Source organism: Aquarana catesbeiana, linkage group LG07 (assembly GCF_042186555.1).
Source record: "Aquarana catesbeiana isolate 2022-GZ linkage group LG07, ASM4218655v1, whole genome shotgun sequence".
NCBI lineage: Eukaryota > Metazoa > Chordata > Amphibia > Anura > Ranidae > Aquarana > Aquarana catesbeiana.
The window spans coordinates 224,386,100-224,407,285 of NC_133330.1; positions in this window are offsets into that span (position 1 = coordinate 224,386,100).

Genomic DNA, 21,186 nt, shown 5'->3' on the forward strand with positions numbered 1-21,186 from the left:
AAGTTAGTGTAGTGCGACCCCTGCACAGTGTTCAGGTAAAGCTACAAGTTAGTGTAGTGAGACCTCTACACAGTGTTCAGCTAAAGCTACAAGTTAGTGTAGTGCGTCCTCCTCACAGTGTTCAGCTAAAGCTACAAGTTAGTGTAGTGCGTCCTCCTCACAGTGTTCAGTTAAAACTACAAGTTAGTGTAGTGAGACCTCTGCACAGTGTTCAGCTAAAGCTACAAGTTAGTGTACTGTGTCCTGCTCACAGTGTTCAGCTAAAACTACAAGTTAGTGTAGTGAGACCTCTGCACAGTGTTCAGCTAAAACTACAAGTTAGTGTAGTGTGTCCTGCTCACAGTGTTCAGCTAAAACTACAAGTTAATGTAGTGAGACCTCTGCACAGTGTTCAGCTAAAGCTACAAGTTAGTGTAGTGAGACCTCTACACAGTGTTCAGCTAAAGCTACAAGTTAGTGTATTGCGTCCTCCTCACAGTGTTCAGCTAAAACTACAAGTTAGTGTAGTGAGACCTCTGCACAGTGTTCAGCTAAAGCTACAAGTTAGTGTAGTGCGTCCTGCTCACAGTGTTCAGCTAAAACTACAAGTTAGTGTAGTGAGACCTCTGCACAGTGTTCAGCTAAAGCTACAAGTTAGTGTAGTGTGTCCTGCTCACAGTGTTCAGCTAAAACTACAAGTTAGTGTAGTGCGACCTCTGCACAGTGTTCAGCTAAAGCTACAAGTTAGTGTAGTGCATCCTCCTCACAGGGTTCAGCTAAAACTACAAGTTAGTGTAGTGAGACCTCTGCACATTGTTCAGCTAAAGCTACAAGTAAGTGTAGTGCATCCTGCTCACAGAGTTCAGCTAAAACTACAAGTTAGTGTAGTGAGACCTCTGCACAGTGTTCAGCTAAAGCTACAAGTTAGTGTAGTGCGTCCTGCTCACAGTGTTCAGCTAAAACTACAAGTTAGTGTAGTGCGACCCCTGCACAGTGTTCAGGTAAAGCTACAAGTTAGTGTAGTGAGACCTCTACACAGTGTTCAGCTAAAGCTACAAGTTAGTGTAGTGCGTCCTCCTCACAGTGTTCAGTTAAAACTACAAGTTAGTGTAGTGAGACCTCTGCACAGTGTTCAGCTAAAGCTACAAGTTAGTGTACTGTGTCCTGCTCACAGTGTTCAGCTAAAACTACAAGTTAATGTAGTGAGACCTCTGCACAGTGTTCAGCTAAAGCTACAAGTTAGTGTAGTGAGACCTCTGCACAGTGTTCAGCTAAAGCTACAAGTTAGTGTATTGCGTCCTCCTCACAGTGTTCAGCTAAAACTACAAGTTAGTGTAGTGAGACCTCTGCACAGTGTTCAGCTAAAGCTACAAGTTAGTGTACTGCGTCCTGCTCACAGTGTTCAGCTAAAACTACAAGTTAGTGTAATGAGACCTCTGCACAGTGTTCAGCTAAAGCTACAAGTTAGTGTAGTGTGTCCTGCTCACAGTGTTCAGCTAAAACTACAAGTTAGTGTAGTGCGACCTCTGCACAGTGTTCAGCTAAAGCTACAAGTTAGTGTAGTGAGACCTCTGCACAGTGTTCAGCTAAAGCTACAAGTTAGTGTAGTGCGTCCTCCTCACAGTGTTCAGCTAAAACTACAAGTTATTGTAGTGAGATCTCTGCACAGTGTTCAGCTAAAGCTACAAGTTAGTGTAGTGCATCCTGCTCACAGTGTTCAGCTAAAACTACAAGTTAGTGTAGTGAGACCTCTGCACAGTGTTCAGCTAAAGCTACAAGTTAGTGTAGTGCGTCCTGCTCATAGTGTTCAGCTAATACTACAAGTTAGTGTAGTGCGACCTCTGCACAGTGTTCAGCTAAAGCTACAAGTTAGTGTAGTGAGACCTCTGCACAGTGTTCAGCTAAAGCTACAAGTTAGTGTAGTGCATCCTCCTCACAGGGTTCAGCTAAAACTACAAGTTAGTGTAGTGAGACCTCTGCACATTGTTCAGCTAAAGCTACAAGTTAGTGTAGTGCATCCTGCTCACAGTGTTCAGCTAAAACTACAAGTTAGTGTAGTGAGACCTCTGCACAGTGTTCAGCTAAAGCTACAAGTTAGTGTAGTGCATCCTCCTCACAGGGTTCAGCTAAAACTACAAGTTAGTGTAGTGAGACCTCTACACAGTGTTCAGCTAAAGCTACAAGTTAGTGTAGTGCGTCCTCCTCACAGTGTTCAATTAAAACTACAAGTTAGTGTAGTGAGATCTCTGCACAGTGTTCAGCTAAAGCTACAAGTTAGTGTACTGTGTCCTGCTCACAGTGTTCAGCTAAAACTACAAGTTAGTGTAGTGAGACCTCTGCACAGTGTTCAGCTAAAGCTACAAGTTAGTGTAGTGTGTCCTGCTCACAGTGTTCAGCTAAAACTACAAGTTAATGTAGTGAGACCTCTGCACAGTGTTCAGCTAAAGCTACAAGTTAGTGTAGTGAGACCTCTGCACAGTGTTCAGCTAAAGCTACAAGTTAGTGTATTGCGTCCTCCTCACAGTGTTCAGCTAAAACTACAAGTTAGTGTAGTGAGACCTCTGCACAGTGTTCAGCTAAAGCTACAAGTTAGTGTACTGCGTCCTGCTCACAGTGTTCAGCTAAAACTACAAGTTAGTGTAGTGAGACCTCTGCACAGTGTTCAGCTAAAGCTACAAGTTAGTGTAGTGTGTCCTGCTCACAGTGTTCAGCTAAAACTACAAGTTAGTGTAGTGCGACCTCTGCACAGTGTTCAGCTAAAGCTACAAGTTAGTGTAGTGAGACCTCTGCACAGTGTTCAGCTAAAGCTACAAGTTAGTGTATTGCATCCTCCTCACAGTGTTCAGCTAAAACTAGAAGTTAGTGTAGTGAGACCTCTGCACAGTGTTCAGCTAAAGCTACAAGTTAGTGTAGTGCATCCTGCTCACAGTGTTCAGCTAAAACTACAAGTTAGTGTAGTGCGACCTCTGCACAGTGTTAAGCTAAAGCTACAAGTTAGTGTAGTGAGATCTCTGCACAGTGTTCAGCTAAAACTACAAGTTAGTGTAGTGAGACCTCTGCACAGTGTTCAGATAAAGCTACATGTTAGTGTAGTGCGTCCTCCTCACAGTGTTCAGCTAAAGCTACAAGTTAGTGTAGTGAGACCTCTACACAGTGTTCAGATAAAGCTACATGTTAGTGTAGTGCGTCCTCCTCACAGTGTTCAGCTAAAGCTACAAGTTAGTTTAGTGTGACCTCTGCACAGTGTTCAGCTAAAGCTACAAGTTAGGGTAGTGCGTCCTCCTCACAGTGTTCAGCTAAAACTACAAGTTATGCTGCGTACACACGGTCGGACTTTTTGGCTACAAAAGTCCGACAGCCCGTCCGACAGACTTTCGATGGACTTTTGGTGGACTTGTGGCAGACTTTCTAATGAACGGACTTGCCTGCATACGATCACACAAAAGTCCGACGGATTTGTACGTGATGACGTACACCGGAATAAAATAAGGAATTTGATAGCCAGTAGCCAATAGCTGCCTAGCATGGGTTTTTGTCCGTCGGACTAGCATACAGACGAGTGGATTTCTGGGTCCGGCGTAGTTACGACGTAACTAGGCCAGACCCAGCTAAACTACGCAGGACCCAGCCAGATAAAGCTACAAGTTATGCCCCGTACACACAGTCGGATTTTCCGATGGAAAATGTCCGATCGGAGCGCGTTGTCGGAAATTCCGACCGTGTGTGGGCTCCATCGGACATTTTCCATTTGATTTTCCGACACACAAAGTTTGAGAGCAGGCTATAAAATTTTCCCACAACAAAATCCGATTGCGTCAATTCCGACCGTGTGTGGCCTGTTCCGACGCACAAAGTGCCACGCATGCTCAGAAGAAATTCCGTGACGGAACAGCTCGGTCTGCTAAACTTAGCGTTCGCATTGGATACAACACTTTCGTCACGGTGCAATGTTAAAAATGATTTAATACAGCGCACTCTCTTCTTCTTTATAATGTGAGAAGAATGAAGTAGTTTTGCTGCTCATATTCACACAGACTTCTCACAAACTTCTTTCTTTATTATTTATCGGGATTCCCTTAATATATTTTGATTTGTCACATCTGACAAAAATATTTTTGTGTTTTTTTTTTTTTTTAAGGCAGATTTTTTTCTTTTTTTTCGGTTTGTATTTTTTTAAGGCTGATCTTTGTTTTATTTTATTTTTAGTTTTACTCCAGAATATTTTTGTGTGTGTTTTGTGTGTCAAGTTACCACAACACCATTGATATCTTATATTATTTAATCTCAAGGAGATTGTTTGGTGTTGGTGTCCCTTGTTAATTTCACATTGTACTTTAGAAATGTACCTGAATCCTCACAAACAAACTGTCCTTTTGGAAGGAAAACACACATAGGAGAGTATAATTGAAACCAAAAATCCTTTATTAAGAGCTCAGAACCAAACAAAGAGGGAGGCAACGCTGGAGAAACAGCAGAAATTGGCAAAGCCTTGGACCCCCAGGGCAGACATCAATTCTTTAACATCAAAATTGGTGGCCTGAGGAGTCCATATGTAAGGGAGTGCAGTCTGGTCCAGAAGTCCCAGAGATCCGGAAAGAAGCAGATGACATCTGTGTCCCCAGGCTGTGGTACCACAAGAGGCTGCATCTTTTGCCAGACCAGACTGAACCCAGGTCATCACTTTCTGGTCTTCTTTCCACGCTTCCTTCCCGGCTGTGGCTCTGCTGTTGGAGATGTGGCAGGAGGAGGAGTAGGACCTGGAGGAGGAGGAGGACTAGTAGGACCTGGAGGAGGAGGAGGAGGAGAAGTAGAAGGACCTGGAGGAGGAGGAGGAGGACCATGTATGAGGTCACAAATGTGGGTAGCAGATGTTATTTGGCCCCTCAATCCCTTATTGAGAGCTTTCAAAATTAATGATTTACACATGAGTTGTTGGCCCTCCTCCATCCGCTGCATTTTACAGGCAATTATGCCAGCAAAGTCCTCCTCCACAGTGTGGGGGGCTGTCAGGGCCTCTGTAGCCTTCCAAAAGAGGCCTATGGCAGCCTCCTCCAGGGTACTCCTCTTTCTGCCACTTTCTCTTTGTGGGTGTAGGGGAGGGACCTGGATATCAGGCAGCCTGCTCAGCCCGGCCACCTCCTGGCTGAGACTTCCCTGTGTATGAAAAAGGGACATGGTTTTAGTTTCTGCATCATCAATCACAATCATAAGTTAGTACTTCAAACTAACATCTAGTTAACATCATTGATTGGACAACCTGAACTATTTAGAGGAATGCTATACCTGGCTCAAGCTCCTCCACATGTTGCTGCCTGGAAGGCCCAGGTTGGGTGTCAGAAGCCTCAGCTGGGGGGGAAGGAAGACTGCAGAGTGATGACCTGGGTTCAGTCTGGCCTGCCAGAAAATGCAGCCTGTCATAGTACCACATCCTGGGGACATAGATGTCATCTGCTGCTCCGGATCTCTGGGAATCCTGGACCTTCTTGTGCTCCCTTAGATAAGTGCTCCTCAGGCCACCAATTAGGATCTTCAAATAGGTGATGTCTGCCATGGGGATTACCTGCTTCACAATTTCCAGCAATTGATCCAGTGCTGCCTTCCTCTTTGTTTGGTTCTTATAATGTGGGTGGTTTATCTCCCAAAGACAAGGCAGCTCCCTGAACATATCTATGAAGATTGCCATAAATTCGGTATCTTTCAAGATATCCATTTTCACTGCAAGACACAACACAAGACAAACCCTAATGTCAGGCAAAACTCTCATAATCTAGTTACAATATAGGCCTCAATCTAGAAGCAGTATAGGCCCAAGTTTGTCTCTCACCTTCGTTATCATGATCGGCGCCTCCTATACTCCTTCCTCCGCTCACAGATCGTACGTACTATGCACGCGTGTTTTTCTTTATACACACTGCGCATGAACGTGTGCCTGACGTTATTTCTAATCTATTCCCCGCCCCTTTTCGTTCGGCACAGTGGGTGAAGAGCACATGGCGGAGTCAGAGCAGGTGCGTGCTAATTATAGCAACGAGGAGGAGGAGGAGGAAAGCCCGGATCCGGAAACGTCCCGATCCAGAAGGAGACGGTTTAAGGCATCAAATATGTCCTTTGGGAAGATGTTGGAGATGGTGGACATCCTGAAGAAGGCCGACTATGATGGAAAGTATGGACCTTACCCCAACCCCAATATCAGAAAGGCCAAGATCATGGCGAAAGTGGTCAAAAGTCTGCACTGGAATTTCAGGGTACGACGATCGAAAGATCAGCTCAGGAAGCGGTGGTTGGACCTGAAATTAAGAGAGCCCGAGCAGTACAGAAAGATCCGGAGAGTGCTGCAAAAAAGTAAGTAGTTGTGCTGTGTTCCTATTCTTTTTGTCTTTATTACGTTCGTGCTGCTCCATGTGCTTTTCTTAAGTGTTGTACAGTTTAAAATGGCAACTTTCATGTTCATGGGCACATTATTCGTTCGTATCAAACATTTTTCTTTTGGCCTATAAAACACCATTGTTTAGGCCATATGCATTTGCCCACATTTTTTAGGGCCTACTTGTATGAAAAATATTTGGTTGTGTAGATGGGTTTGTTACTAGAATGAAATGCAAACTAGATTCTGTGTAAGGAGAGGACACTCAGCAGCTGTTTTCACATCTGGACGCTGGAGCACTAGTGTGGGACACAAGAACACCCTTTTTATTAGGGGGCCCACACAGGTGCTCCAGTGTATACTATAGGGGGGTCTCCATCTGTGAAGCTTGTACAAAACAGGCAAGGTCTTGAAGCTTGACAACGGACAATAAAAATTCTACATCTTGGAACTCTGCAAAAATAGACAATTGTACACCACTTCCAAGCAATGTTTCATCTTTATATTTCGGCCATCAAATATCTGTGTGCTAATTATACCATTTTTGTTTTACATAGGGGAGAAAAGACTCGGAGGACACCCCTCATCCTAGGAGACCACAGACCCCCCACCTCAGGGAAGAAGGGGAAATACCCCCAACCCAAGCAGAGCAGGAGGAGGAAGAAGACGTGGTGGAAATTGGCACCACAACAGGTGAGTGTCTGCGACCACAGGCTCAGGTAAGAGATGGATACCGGCATATTTATAATACCTGTTTTTTTGTGGTTTTCTCTCTTTTTAGGTGATCGTGATGTTGTGGATCCAGGGCATTTCACCTCGGAAAGTGCACAGATCCTGATTGGGGAGATCATGGGGTGTAATTTAGCTTTGGAAAACATCAAGAAAAACATCAATGATGTTATTCAAAAAAATAATAACATCATTGATGTTTTGGGGAGAGTTTAAAACCCCTCCAAATCCCTGTGTTTTTTGTGTGCTACAATGTTAAAAATGTTTTAGCGATTTTTAGAAAAGCCAAATTTTGAGGATGAACACAGTGTGTCAACATGTGCTATCTGCCATCACAGGAGACCAATGGACGCGTTTTGGGGGTGCAACCCCTTCCTCAATAATAAAGTAGCTGAGAGGAAGGGGTTGCTCCCCCAAAACACGTCCCTTGATCCCCCGTGATGGCAGCTAGCACATGTTGACATTCGTAAATTGGTGTGCATCTTCAAAATTTGGCTTTTCCTGGGGTGACTTCACCCCATCTGAATGCAATATCAAACACAGTTCCTAAATACTCATGTCTGATATTGCCTTCAAGTTTTACCATATGTGAACTTTGTAAGTTCAAGATTTGTGTCTTTCTTGTTGGTTTTACACATGCCTGTTTTATCTTAAATGGACATTTCTATTTTTGATAATGCCACCCCAAAAATTGTTATACAACAAACATGTTGGTTTGTTTTAAAAACCTTTTCTAAATGCACATGTGATTGTGCAGGTATTAAAAAGATTGTTAATCAAGAATTTGTGGATTATTGTCTCAACGCTACAACACTTTTGTGGTGATGTAATTGCTGCTTTCTGTGACAATGGGTGTTATTTCCTAAGGGCAAATCCACTTTACACTACAAGTGCAGTTTCAGTGCATTTTCAAGTGCACTTGCAGTGCAAAGTGTATTTGCCTTTAGTAAATAACACCCAACAGTGCTTTGTATAAGGTTATACAATCACGCCATTTTCAGGACTCACCACATTTCGTTCAGGGTCAGCTAAAACAAACACAAGCAATAAATGTCACCAAAGATTTGCTTAATTTTTTTTATTTGATCAAGGTTTCACAAATTGTCTGGCATATTGATGGCCCCCCTACCCGCAAAGAACTCAAGGTATCTTAGCCGGACATCACGGGCACTCAGGGAGGGCAAGCCAGGACGGCCACTTTCAAGTGCCATCAGGGTTGTTTCATTTATAATTCCGGCCTCAGGGCCAACTGAGCCAGCATAGTTGGCAGAATGTTGCCGTAAAAAGTTATGTAGAACACAGCACGCCAGGATTATATGATTCAGTTTATACTCCGCCATATGGATGGGTGTAAGAAATAGGTGGAACTGGCTGGCCATGATTCCAAATGTGTTCTCCACCACTCTTCTGGCTCTGGCCAGCCGGTAATTAAAAACCCTCTGTTCCGGGGTGAGGGTCCTCATCGGGAATGGCCGCATAAGGTGGTCCCCGAGCGCAAATGCTTCATCCGCCACGAAGATTAATGGGAGTCCTTCCACATTCTCTTCTGGAGGTGGCAAGTCCAAGCTGCCATTCTGGAGACGCCTGTAAAACTCCATCTGGGCGATGACTCCACCATCGGACATCCGGCCATTCTTCCCCACGTCCACATACAGGAAGTCGTAATTAGCCGACACCACCGCCAACATCACAATACTATTGAACCCCTTGTAATTATAATAGTACGACCCCGAGTTGGGTGGTGGGACGATGTGGACGTGTTTCCCATCAATTGCCCCTCTGCAGTTAGGAAAGTCCCACCGCTGGGCAAAGTGGGAGGCCACAGTCTGCCATTCCTGTGGCGTGGAAGGAAACTGTGGAGGAAACAAAAAAATTAGTATTTTTGCACATTAAAACATGGAAAGCAGATTAGACACAAACATTCTTGGCCAACATCAAGATAACATTTATTAATGTGAATTTTTAAACACCAAAGTATAAGGTACACCTATCAGATTCCCCCCCCCATGGGCCATTTCTAACATTAGGGGGGGGGGAATCTTGGACAGGTAACCCTCTCCACTTCATTAAGAGATGATGGGTATTACTTTGAACAGCCCCTCCTTAGTTACACTATTGGCAGACCACTGGACAGGTAAGAAGTGTCATAATACAAAGATATAAATACACACTATACACATTTGAGCACATTTGGACATTCTGCTATTACCTATCAAGATAATAATATAATACAAAAACTTTAAACAGTACCATTTGAAAGTATACAGGCAGGCCCTTGCACTACATGCTTTGGGGAATTCATCAATAAATCTGAGCACAAAAGAGATGAGTATAGTGTGTATGGGTTTGGCAAAGTCAGCAGATAGAGGATTGAGGATAGATAGAGACTTGGGATCACCTGACTTAGCAGTTGGGGGGGAGGGAGGGTTCAAAATGATTTGGGGACACCACAAAAACAAGCCTCTGGCACTCTGCCTGAATTTAAAGCACCAATCACATTTCAAAACATTTTAGGGGGTGTTTGGGGTAAAGCACCACTATGGAGCTGATAAAATACATTGTTAAGTGACTACATGAGGTGAATATAGGGCCAGGAGAGCATGCTGGGGAGGTAAATGAAGGCAAATATGTATGAAGGACAAAAAAAATTACGTAAAATTCCAGCATGAATGAGGACAAAGGGGACATTCACAGCATATTACAATCATGGTAATTAGGGAATGAGAAAAGAAATACAATATATTAGCAAACATTCAATACAATAAAATGTGATATTAAAGGATAAAAATCTTACCTTCATATACTCCTTCTGCAGGACCTGGATGATGGCAGAACAGGTCTCTGGGATAATGATACCCAGAGCCTGGGGGTAGATGCCTGTCAAGAACTTCAAGTCCTGCAGGCTTCTCCCTGTCGCCAAGTACCGCAGGGTAGCGACGAGCCTCTGCTCCGGAGTGATGGCTTGCCTCATGCAGGTATCCTGCCTGCTGATATAGGGGGTGAGCAAAGCCAACAAACGGTGAAATACGGGGTCCGTCATCCTGAGAAAGTTCCTGAAATCATCAGGATTATTCTCACGGATCTCACGGAGCAAAGGCATATGAGAGAACTGGTCACGCTGAAGCAACCAATTCTTGGTCCATGAACTCCTCCCCACCCTGTTCATGGACTGGACTTGTAACAAGGACCCCAACACCAAGCCACCGCACAGCACGAACTCTACGAGGAGTACGTATACGCAACATGGCTAGAAAACGGTCGGCTGCTCAGAACGAAGTAACAGAACGCACTGAAGAACAGCAAGGCCTGTGAAGAGCGATCTGAAAACCAGCAACGAGCGGACAAGATCGCACAGCAAACTCCAATACGAACTGACTGCATGCACTGAAGAGCAGATACAAACCCACAAGCACAAACTGAACCGCAGACAACGATCTGAAAGCCACGAGTATGAAAAAGCGCGAATCGTCTCTCACCAAACTTTTACTAACACGAGATTAGCAAAAGGAGCCCAAAGGGTGCCGCGCTTGGTTCTGAACTGACCTTTTCTAGTTTCGTCGTACGTGGTTGACGTCACCGCGTTGTTGGCGATCGGAAATTCCGACAACTTTGTGCGGTGACTGTGTGTACGAAAAACAAGTATGAGCCAACATCCGTCGGAAAAAATCCTAGGAATTTGTTGTCGGAATGTCCGATCAATGTCCGACCGTGTGTACGGAGCATAAGTGTAGTGTGTCCTCCTCACAGTGTTCAGCTAAACCTACAAGTTATTTTTTTGCGAGCTCTGCACAGTGTTCAGCTAAAGCTACCTGTAGAAGGTTGGTGGTGTTTTCCTGATCCTATCACTACCGCAGGCAGCTAAATAAGCTACAAGTTAGTGTAGTGCGAGCTCTGCACAGTGTTCACCTAAAGCTACCTGTAGAAGGTTGTTGGTGTTTTCCTGATCCTATCACTACCACAGGCAGCTAAATAAGCTATAAGTTATTTTTTTGCGAGCTCTGCACAGTGTTCAGCTAAAGCACTTGTAGAACGTTGGTGGTGTTTTCCTGATCCTATCACTACCGCAGGCAGCTAAATAAGCTTCAAGTTAGTGTAGTGCGAGCTCTGCACAGTGTTCACCTAAAGCTACCTGTAGAAGGTTGGTGGTGTTTTCCTGATCCTATCACTACCGCAGGCAGCTAAATAAGCTACAAGTTATTTTTTGGTGAGTTCTGCACAGTGTTCACCTAAAGCTACCTGTAGAAGGTTGGTGGTGTTTTCCTGATCCTATCACTACCACAGGCAGCTAAATAAGCTACAAGTTAGTTTTTTGCGAGCTCTGCACAGTGTTCAGCTAAAGCTACCTGTAGAAGGTTGGTGGTGTTCTCATACTACAGGCAGGCAGTTGATTTTGCTAGCTGCAGTATCAGTACATATATATATATATATATATATATAGCAACAATATATCCCAGCTTAGTGCAGCTACAGGCCATTATTATGTCTGGAAGGCCAACAAGGAGAGGCAGACAGTCACAAGCCAATAAAAGAGGGCAAGCAGGCTCTGTGTCTAGAGGCAACAGTGCTGGTCGTGGAGACGGTGCATCCTCATCAGCACATGGCCGTGGGACACGCTTGGCCTTTTTTTCGGCAGCTGGCCGTGTTGAGCCGCAACATGTGGAAGATTTGGTCGAGTGGATGACCAAGCCGTCCTCATCCTCCTCATCCTCTCTCACCCATTCTCAGGGTACTTTGGCAAAGGAGCGGCCTCTTCCCTCGGCTCATTGTCATCAGTGACTCCTTCCCTAGCCCCACCATGTCCTCCTGAGGAGTCCCTCGAACTGTTTGACCACAGTGTTGGGTACATGCTCCAGGAGGATGCCCAGCGTTTGGAAGGCTCTGATGATGATACTGAGCTAGATGAAGGCAGTAACGTGAGCACAGACAGAGGGGATGCCCAAGAAGGACAGCAATCTGGCAGTCATGCTCCCCCTGCTGCAGCATACTGCCAGGTTTGCTCCAGTGATGAGGAGGGAGGGGATGATGAGGTCACTGACTTAACGTGGGTGCCTGATAGGAGAGAGGAGGAGGAGGAGGATGCGGCACATCATCAACGAGGCAGGATGCCCTCCAGGGGCCAGCCTAAGGGCAGCACACTGACTGCATCACACCCAAAAGCTCAAAAAACATGTGCAGGGCGCTGCAGTCTCTGTGCGTTATTCAAAAAGTTCTTTGGTGTGGGCCTTTTTTGAGACGAGTGCATCAGATTGCACCGCTGCTATTTGCAACATATGTCTCAAGTGTATCTCGCGTGGCCAAAACATCTCCCGCCGGTCATATAATGCCAGTGCTCAGCTGGCAGACCTCCAAAAGGAGTTTAACCTGCCCAAGAACCGCCTAATCTGTGACATGCCCACCAGGTGGAACTCAAGGACAGGGTCAGGGGAGCTTGTTTTTTTTTCTCCACGCCAGTGGGCCATGATCAGGGATGCATGCACTGTCCTGTCACCATTTGAGGAGGCCACAAGGATGGTGAGCAGTGACAGTGCATGCATCAGTGACACTGTCCCCCTTGTCCACCTGTTGGAGCACACGCTGCGTGGAATAATGGACAGGGCACTTGAGGCAGAACAGAGGCAGGAAGAGGAGGACTTCCTTAGCTCTCAAGGCCCCCTTTATCCAGACAGTGTTCCTGCGTGCCCGCCGATCACACAGGAAGAAGACGAGGAGGAGGAGGATTGTGTCAGTATGGAGGTGGAGCCTGGCACTCAGCATCAGCAGCAGTCTTTAAGGGATCAGTCCCAAGAAACACATGGACTTGTACGTGGCTGGGAGGAGGTGGCTGCGGACCATGTCGTCCTTAGTGACCCAGATGACTCCGGTCCGAATGCCTCAGCAAACCTACGCTGCATGGCCTCCCTGATCCTGCAAATCCTGCGTAAGGATGCTCATATTCGTGGTATCAAGGAGAAGGACCAATACTGGCTGGCAACCCTCATTGATCCACGTTACAAGGGTAAGGTTGCGGACCTTATCTTGCCATCGCAGAGGGAGCAGAGGATGAAACATCTTCGGGAGGCCTTGCAGAAAGGTCTGTGCAACGTGTTCCCAAAGACTGGGAGGTTACAAACTCCTGTTTCTGGACAATGTGTTGCTGAGGCTTCGGTCAGTCAAAGAAGGAGCAGTGGAAAAGGTGGCCATCTGACCAATGCTTTCAGACAATTTTTTGGTCCGCAGCCCTAAGGTATGATCAGTTCCAGAAACCATCGCCAGCGTCTGTTTTACATGGTGCAGGAATACCTAGGGGCAAGATCTGACTTGGACACCTTTCCCACCGAAAATCCTCTGGGTTACTGGGTCTTGAGGATGGATCACTGGCCAGAGATTGCACTGTATGCAATTGAGCTACTGGCCTGTCCTGCATCCAGAGTTCTTTCGGAACGCACATTCAGTGCTGCTGGAGGCTTTGTAACCGATCATAGGGTCCGTCTTTCCACTGACTTGGTCGATCGACTGACCTTCATAAAAATGAATCAGTCTTGGATCACCGCCAGCTACCAAGCACCTGATGCTAATGTAACCGAATAATTTTTTAAATCTCAGATCCCTTCAAAGACTGCCTATGCTGATGCTGAGTGACTATCCTCAGTAATTATCCTCTTCCTCCTCAATGATCTCGCTGATAGCTTGTAAGAACATTTTTGGTTCTGGGCGCCACCACCAGTGCCTAAGGCCCAATTTTTCAGCCCCTGTTTAACAGGGGCGTGTAATTACAATTTTTGATGCAATACTTTGCAGCAGGGCTTGTTTCTGCGTTCCAACGAGAGTATCTGTGAGGGGTTGCAGTGTTGTGGCACCAGCACCAGTGCCTAAGGCCCAATTTTTCAGCCCCTATTTAACAGGGGCATGTAATTACAATTTTTGATGCAATACTTTGCAGCAGGGCTCGTTTCTGCATTCCAACTAGAGTATCTGTGAGGGGTTGCAGTGTTGTGGCACCAGCACCAGTGCCTAAGGCCCAATTTTTCAGCCTCTGTTTAACAGGGGCGTGTAATTAAAATTTTTGATGCTATACTTTGCAGCAGGGCTCGTTCCTGTGTTCCAACTAGAGTATCTGTGAGGGGTTGCAGTGTTGTGGCACCAGCACTAGTGCCTAAGGCCCAATTTTTCAGCCCCTGTTTAACAGGGGAGTGTAATTACAATTTTTGATGCAATACTTTGCAGCAGGGCTCGTTTCTGCGTTTCAACTAGAGTATCTGTGAGGGGTTGCAGTGTTGTGGCACCAGCACCAGTGCCTAAGGCCCAATTTTTCAGCCCCTGTTCAACAGGGGCATGTAATTAGAATTCTTGATCTAATATTTCACAACAGGGCCCGTTTTTGCGCCCACCAAGAGCGAGTGAGGACTTACAATGTTGTGGCACCAGCACCACCACCACCACCAAAGGCCCAATTTTTCTGCCCCTGTTCAACAGGGGCATGTAATTACAATTCTTGATCTAATATTTCACAGCAGGGCCCTGTGAGGGCTTACAGTGTTGTGGCCACAACAACACCTAAGGCCCAAATGTCTGCTGAGTATATAGGGCAGGCCCCTACTTTCAAACATCCAACTTACAAACGACTCCTACTTGCAAACGGAAGGAGACAACAGGAAGTGAGATGAAATCTACCCCTAGGAAGGGAAATTCTCTCCTGTAAGAGTTAATATGGGAAAAACATTTCTCCTTTCCACTGATGCTTTATCACCAATACTTGTTTCACAAAAAAACCCTAATTTTCAAAAAACATTTGTCATTGGGACAAAAAATGAGGTGAAATCTTCTGAAGAGGAGCACAGACAGCAAAACAAATGTCACAGGGGTGATAACCCTTCCCTATGTTTTCCAAAAAGCTTAAAATAGATTTTTTGGCTGGAGCTAAACATGTTAAAAATGTACCAGTTCAAAATTACAAACAGATTCTACTTAACAACAAACCTACAGTCCCTGTCTTGTTTGGACCGCCTTTATACTGCTGTTCAGAGTATATAGGGCCTGGTGGCCCCACGCTATTCCTTTTTTTAATTTAGGTGCGGGGTTCCTCTTAATATCCACACAAGACCCAAAGGGCCTGGTAATGGACTGGGGGGTACCCATGCTGTTTGTCTCACTGATTTTCATCCATATTTCCAGGACCCGACATTACATTAAAGCCGCAAGCAGTTTTAAATGACTTTTTTTCCTTTAAAAATTACATTTTGTGCAGGGACTGTTCTAAGCACGGGAAACATGCGCCACTTTACAGGCATACTATAGACACCCCCCAGGTACGATATTTAAAGGAATATTTCACTTTTTTTTAACTTTAAGCATCATTAAAATCACTGCTCCCAAAAAAAACGGCCGTTTTTAAAAGTTTTTTTTGCATTGATACATGTCCCCTGGGGCAGGATCCGGGTCCCCAAACCCTTTTTAGGACAATACCATGCAAATTAGCCTTTAAAATGAGCACTTTTGATTTTGAACGTTCGAGTCCCATAGACGTCAATGGGGTTCTAACGTTCGTGGGAATTTTCAGGCCGTTCGCAGGTTCTGGTGCGAACCGAACCGAGGGGTGTTCGGCTCATCCCTACTCACAAACAAGAAGGGAGGTATGAAAGTTGTGGAACCACCACCCTTTTTAATGTGCATAATCTAAATCATTGGTGTTATAAAATGCGCAGAAGGTAATCTTTTGAATTACATGGATGAAGGTGCTATTGTTGCCAGACTGAGGAAAAAAATATGAAAAGGTGCAGTGCTACCCAACCAATCAATTGAAATGAATACCCAACTACTATTGCACTCATGTGAAATGACATAATCTAATATAGAAAAACTCCAACATTAACTTCTATAACCTCAAATAAAGTAGTGACAGGTTTGAACAAAAAATATGGAATAATGAAACAGATACGAGTACATAAAATCAAAATTCCTTCATATAACCAAAGAGAATGTAAAGTCACTAAGTAATAAACACCCTTTAGTGTCAAATTCTTTAATAATGTGAGCCCACAGCTCCCCCAACTGAGAAGCACCACTCCACCACATGTCACGTGAGTCTGCTCACCTTTAACATATGACCCCTAAGCTTCCTAAGAGGTCATACTCGCTTTTCCCACATCAGGGTATTGTCACAAACCATGAATCAGACTGAGACAGAAGAACAGTTAATCACACTTGTTTAATAATAATAAAAAGGTAAACAGAGTAAGCGTAGTCAATACATAGCCAGAGTTCAGTAACCAGATTGGGTAGTCAGCCAATGCCAATGTCAGAGAGACACAGATCAACGCAGTAGTACAGCAAGCAGGATCAGGAGCCAGAAGGAACATCAGCCGAGCAAGTCTTCAACAGGAACGCAGGAGAAAGTATCTGAGATGTGACCAAAGGCGAAGGCAGAGATAAAGTGAGCTGGATGGCTTTAAATAGCCAGGACTGACGAGCAGATCATCAACAGCTGAGTCACTGTGGAGAGAAAGGAGCTGGCAATTAGCCAACAGCTGAGCGGCCAGCTCAGAGAGGGAAGGGCTGAGCCCAGCCCTGACAGTACCTCCTCCTCAACGACCCCTCCCCATCGGAGGACCACCGGGCTTAAGGGGAGAACGTCTATGGAAATCATGGAGGAGGACAGGGGCATGTACGTCCAAGGATGAGACCCAAGAGCGTCCTCTGGACCATACCCCTTCCAATGCACCAGGTACTGTATGCGCCCATGGAACCTACGGGAGTCAACAATGGATTGTATATCATACTTCTCATGGTTCTCAACCTGTATGGGGTGAGGATGTGGCACCGAGGTGATAAAGCGGTTGCAGACCAAAGGTTTCAATAAGGAGACATGAAACACATTAGAGATGCCCATACTAGGAGGAAGGTCCAACGCGTAAGCCACTGGGTTAATACTGCCAAAGATGCGGAAAGGCCCAATAAACTGAGATGCGAACTTCAAAGAAGGAACACGAAGTTGGAGGTTGCGAGACAACAGCCAGGCTCTGTCCCCACCCTGGTAGGAAGACGCAGGCAGGTGTCTGCAGTCAGCATGGAGTCTGTACCTATCATTACCATGTCGCAAAGCCTCCTGGACTTGTGCCCAAGTGGAACGAAGGCCACGGAGATGCTCCTCTAATGCAGGAATACTCTGTGGAAAAAACGAGGCAGGCAACACGGAAGGTTGGAAACCATAGTTTGCCATAAACAGGGACAAACAGAAAGCTGAATTCAAGGCACTATTGTGAGCAAACTCCGACCACGGTAAAAGGTCTTACCAGTTGTTATGATGGTCAGAAAATATAGCAACGTAGGAATTGCTCCAAGGATTGATTGGCTTGTTCTGCAGCCCCATTAGACTGCGGGTGATACGCAGAGGAGAAAGCAAGCTGAATACCCGACTGTGCACAAAAGGCTCACCAGAATCGAGACACAAACTGACTACCCCTGTCTGAGACAATTACCTTGGGTAGCCCATGTAAGCGGAAGATCTCCCGAGCAAAAATAGAAGCCAGTTCCTTAGAAGTAAACAACTTCTTGAGAGGAATACAATGCAACATTTTCGTGAACTGGTCAACCACCATAGGGATAACTGTGTTGCCCTGGGAGGTGGGTAACTCCACAATGAAATCCATAGACAGGTGGGTCCAGGGCCTCTCTCCATTGGGTATGGGTTGTAGGAGGCCCACTGGAAGGTGTCGGGGAGTCTTACTCTGAGCACACACGGAACAGGCAGCTATGAAGGCGGTTACATCAGCATGTAGACTAGGCCACCAGAATTGTTGGGAGATGGCCCAAAAGAGTTGATTCTTCCCAGGGTGGGAGAATGGTAAGTCTGGAGCACAGCAGTACGGAGACTCTCGGGAACAAAGCAGCGGTCACAAGGTTTCTCAGGAGGAGCATCGACCTGAGAGGCAAGAATTTTGTCACCCAAAGGAGAAGTAAGATTGGTAGGAATCCCCCAGACGACGTCTATGCAGACGAAACGCGTCGGGTAGGACCCCACTGTTGCCACTTCTCTACAGCGCTGTTTTTAGATACCCTTTTATGTGAGTGTATACTTTTTTAATATATTTCCCATTAAAACGGATTTACACTATTTGGCCATTCCTTCTCTTTATTTTGGCTGCTGATACTGCTGGTTCCAACGCGGATTTGAGGGATACGATTTATGGGTGCCGTACTTCATATCTTTGGGCCCGATTACGCTTGAAGAACAAAGCCATGTGGTAGCCACTCCACCAACTTTGCCCGTCCGGGCCAACTTCAACCCAGCACCACCCAAGTCTGATTGACTCCACCTGGCGTATGCCTTGTTGGGTCCACCGAGTCCGGTAAGCCTCTTCACTTCTATTGGTGGTGTGTGGGCTCCTGTCACAGATGATTTAAACTCCTGTGGAGATTTGTTCCAGAGGACTTTTCTAATTCCTTCCAGGGATGTTCTTTTAAACTTATGAACTTCGAACTGTCAATCCATAGTCTTCATTTTGTGATCTCTTCCTAGCGCTACACTTATCTTGTTTTTTGGTGGGGACCGTAGCCAGAATACGATCAGGAGGAATCACAGGAACCTAAACCGACTCCATGTTGGTAGAGGAAAATTGTCGTGACAAGGCGTCAGCCCTTACATTCTTAGTACCGGGTAAGAATGAGACAATGTAATTAAAACTCGACAAGAAAAGAGCCCATCGCGCCCTCAGTCAGGGGCTTGACCAGAGATGAGAAGTTACAAATAAACTTCCGATAATAGTTGGCAAAGTCAAGAAAACGCTGCAGAGGACTTAAGCCTACGGGTCCACTGTAGATCCACTAAAAGTTTGTTTGGGTCCATCGAAAAACCAGCAGTGGAAATGACATAGCCCAGGAATTTAACCTGTTCACAATGGAATTCGCACTTTTCCAATTTACAATAGAGATTGTTCTCTCTTATGGCCCGTACACACGATCCGAATATCATACGAAAACGGTTGTCCGAGGAAGGATCGTACGATATTCGGATCGTGTGTACACTACTTTCGACAGCCGATCATGACCATTCATGCAATATTATTCGATCGGACATACACAAACATTTTCCTCGTATGATTCCAGATCGCACAATTTTCATTTAGTCAGTATAGTTGTCATCCGAAAATACAATTCAAATACATTACAACACATGACATCACTTTCTATTTTTTTGTCTGTCGAACGAGAATTTTCGTGACTTTATTTAGCTATTCAATTTCTACTTGCGACTATTAAGCGAGAACGGTCGTGCGATCGGTCGTACGATATTCGGAACGTGTGTACGAGGCATTAGTGTCTGAAGCACATGACAGACATCTGTGTGGTGGCTTTCCAGGGACTTGGAAAATATGAGGATATCGTCGAGATAAACCACCACACATAACTGCAACAAATCTCGGAGGACATCGTTAATGAACTCCTGGAAAACTGCCAGAGCGTTACAAAGGCTAAAAAGCATTATGAGATACTCATAATGACCTGATCTGGTATTAAATGCAGTTTTCCACTCATCACCCTCCTTAATCCTGACGAGATTGTATGCCCCTCTCAAATCAAGCTTCGTGAAAACCATTGCTCCCTTGAGGCGGTCAAATAACTCCGCAATCAAGGGAATGGGATAGGCATTCTTAATCATGAAACGATTGAGACCCCTATAATTGATACAAGGTCTCAGCTCACCACTCTTCTTCTTCACAAAAAAGAAACCAGCACCAGCAGGAGACAAGGATTTGCGGATGAAACCTCGAGAAAGTGCATCTGTAACATACTCCTCCATGGCCTTATCCTCCAAGACCGACAAAGGGTAAACCCGGCCACGAGGGGGTATGGCACCAGGCTGAAGGTCAATTGTGCAATCATACGACCGCTGTGGAGGCAAAGTACCGGCTTGACCTTTGTCAAAGACATCACTAAAATTGTGGTACTCCTCTGGCAGGGAGAAGAGTGAAGATGTGCACAGAACCTTGGCTACCTTCTGGAAGCATCTCTCACTGCACTGTGGCGACCAGGACAGAACCTCAGCACTGAGCCAATCAAAAGAGGGGTTGTGCCTCTGTAACCAAGGATAACCAATAACCAGTGGAAACTTAGGTGAGGAAATAACTTGGAATTGGATTATCTCATGGTGAAGGGCCCCTACGGCCATGGACAGTGGAACAGTCTCATGAGTCACATGGGCAGGCTGTAGAGGTCTCCCGTCAAGTGCCTCAATGGCAAGTAGAGTGTCACGCAGCTGCAGCGGAATTGAATGCTTCGATACAAAGGCAGCATCAATGAACAGGCCTGCAGCCCCCGAGTCGATTAGAGCCTGTATCTCGACAGATGACTCAGCCCAAGACAGGGTAACTGAAACCAGGGGCTTATCTTTCTGGGAAACTGGAGATGAAACAATGCCACCTAAGGTCTGTCTGTGACAGGACCTCAAGGTTCGGGCATTCCCTGGACGGGTAGGACAAGACTTCAAAAAGTGACCAGCCTGGCCACAATAAAGGCACAATATCTTTGCGCAAGTGTCAGCTCCACATCATTGCTCGGGGTAGGCCTCTTAATGTTGAGAACAGTGAAACGTGTCAGTGCAATGAATGTAACAGATGACATGCAAACGCACAAATGCTTTTTTTTGTTTATCGCCCCATAACAGGAAGATAGTGTCTATTTTTAAAACATTCATTGCACGACTGTCAGAAACATTCATGCAAGCTGAACTAAGTTTCACTGTATGTTTTTGAATAGATTAACTCCCTATATCATTGGCTCCATCTAGTGACCAAAATGCAGTATAGTGTCCTGAAATACCTCAATGAGAAAATATATTACATTTTGGCCACTAGGTGTACCTGATGATACATGAGTTAATCTTTTCAAAAACATAAGGTACAATTTAATTCAGTTTGCCCAAATGTTTATGACATTTATGCAATGAATGTTATATAAATGTACCCCTAAGTGTTGGTCCCATGAAAGCATCAGGTTAAAAGAGATTGAACATTACTTTTGAACAGACATTCATGTTAATTGCTATAAGAAACTTTATTTATTGGGTTTAGATCAACTTTAATAACTTACGTTTAAGTGGAGAATGTATTAAACCTGTTTGACAACAAAATATGTCAATT